Genomic DNA, 2,504 nt, shown 5'->3' with positions numbered 1-2,504 from the left:
TTTAATATATGACTTTCATTGTATAGAACGTTTATGTGTTCACAATCCGTGAAGTTATTAAAATCCCGAGTTGAACCAACGAATATAGTATTATACTATACAGCCTAACGTTATCATATCAGCAAATATTCGTCTGTCTGCAAACTGTACTTTTGATTGGTGAATTTCAATGTTCGCCTGGATCTTACGTCACTATGACGTCACTAAGATGGCCGCCTGTCAACTATACAAAAGTCGCTTACGGCCATATTAAACGACCGCCCACGTCACATATAAATATAATCATTGAATTGGACTGTTATTAAAGTTTTATGCCGTATGGGGTTAGCCACTTGGTAATCCTTTTCACCTCGACGATTGCAAGGAATAGTGGTGACTAGTAGGTACAAACTACATTTTTTTTATATTAACTAATTGTTTATATGACAGCATTAAGTTTAGGCATAACATATTTTTTTAACTTGGCATCATTTATAGTCTTGATACAATGATCCAAGGTTCTTTAAATTTTCTTTAAAACTTTAAAAGAAAATGATCAACCCTATAAACTTTATAAATTATTACTTGATAAGATATTAGCGACACAAAAAAAATTAGGGCTCGTCCGGGATTTGAACCCGGGACCTCTCGCACCCTAAGCGAAAATCATACCCCTAGACCAACGAGCCGATGAGAAAGTGTTCAAATAAGTTATAGTAATGAAATATTAAGATAATTAACAGAGTTTTATATATATATATATAACTATGATTATAATACAGAGAACAACATACTTGATTATATAGAACCGATGAGTTTATGTGTGACTAATCTCTATGAAGTCCCTAATGAGAGATCAGCGCTTTCCGATTTTCTTGTTTCAACCAACAAAGTTTTCATTTTCAAGGTTAATAATAAAATAATGTCAAAAACTTTTATGTGAGGAACTGGTTCAGATAAGTTTGCCTTTCGTTAAAATTACAATCTCTTACGTTGTCTTTGAAATGTAAAAGACGATGAAAGTGGCAATGAAGCGACCGCCAGGCTTTTATTAATTTTAATGCAAAAAAAGAGACTCACTGAGTTCCTTGCGCCTATTCACCTGAGCGGCACTGCATTGTAATGGGCAGGGCGTATCAATAACCATCGGCTGATCGTCCTGCTCATTTTGTCCCTTATTGTCTCAAAAAAAAATTCAATAAGTTTAACGTCATTTTGCTTGTAATGATGAAACTGAGGACTTGTTTTAACTGTTACAAATTAAAACAAACAATTGTAAAAATATTAGTTTAGTTACTATGGTGCTCATGTCATAAATGAAAAAAAAGGTATTGGGACTAGTAACTCCGCTAGACAATTAAATGATTCAACCACAAAATCACCCAAATAATCTAGAAACGTTTGATATTGAAAATGTGTTCCAGGCGTTTAATAATATAATATCTTCATTGTTCCAGACAAATTTATTTTTGCGACATTCAGTCGCCAGACTATGCAGGCTCATTCTTGACGACAATCCAAATTCATATGGCGTATAGAGTTAGAACCGATAACATCTATGAAACAATGTAATTATCATAGTTTTATCTAGCAAAAGAAATTGCCTTGTGATATTGTGCGGCATAAATATGATATTTGGTAGATATATTAACAGCTATTTTGTTAGATTGGCAGCTATCAGTATCATGTTAGTTAATTATAAATAAATTGTTATGAATGCAACAATAAATGAAGACGTATTTGAGATATCAAATCAAATTACTTCTTAAGTTTTATCTTTATTTATATATCTATATATATAAATATAAATTGCTGTTCGTTAGTCTCGCTAAAACTCGAGAACGGCTGGACCGATTTGCCTAATTTTGGTCTTGAATTATTTGTGGAAGTCCAGAGAAGGTTTAAAAGGTGAATTAAAAGGAAAATGTTGCTAAATTAAATAAAAACAACAAATCGGGGTATTCTGGCAGAACCAAATAAGTGCAAAATTTTATAAAAATTAGTTATATACATAGGCATACTTCTTTTTCTCTGCTTTTTTATCTAGCAAAACCGTATAACCGTAGGAGCTTGTATAACGGTTTTTTTTTTCTGTGCAAAGCTATTATCTACGATATTTTCTTTGAAATCTAAAAGCAAAAAGTGATAGAATCACTTATTACACAACATGAATATTTAAATACAGTGATAAAAAAATAAAGGATTCTCTTTACTCACAAAGAAACATTTACTTTTTGACTAGCGACAAATAAGTATATCGGATTTTATATGGTTCTCACTATATGTAATAACTAAATCACTCCTTTGTTTTATCAACAGGTAGAACGGAATAAGTAAGTTTTTTGTTGCTTTACTTTAATATCAAAAGTATATAAGACTCATTTAAACGGTTTTGCTTGCTAAGGTTTTTAGTCTCATTTCAACATCATCGTGTGCGCACGTGCTACATTTAATAGAAATTTTTATTAAATATCCTATTATAGACTGTGTGCGTGTGTACAAAATTGCGCAACACAAGGTATTTA

The 2,504-nt window shown here is 31.6% G+C and overlaps 1 non-coding gene across 1 annotated transcript; it reads right to left on the bottom strand.

The window, feature by feature from the left end:
- Positions 1 to 596: 596 nt before the first annotated feature.
- On the bottom strand, positions 597 to 668 carry Trnap-agg (transfer RNA proline (anticodon AGG)). Its single transcript has one exon. It is a non-coding gene; the product is annotated as a tRNA-Pro (tRNA).
- Positions 669 to 2,504: the final 1,836 nt, after the last annotated feature.

This window comes from Leptidea sinapis, chromosome 16 (genome assembly GCF_905404315.1).
Source record: "Leptidea sinapis chromosome 16, ilLepSina1.1, whole genome shotgun sequence".
Classification (NCBI taxonomy): Eukaryota; Metazoa; Arthropoda; class Insecta; order Lepidoptera; family Pieridae; genus Leptidea; species Leptidea sinapis.
The sequence above is the reverse complement of the archived record's forward strand: the minus strand, read 5'-3'. Positions and strand labels throughout refer to the sequence as shown.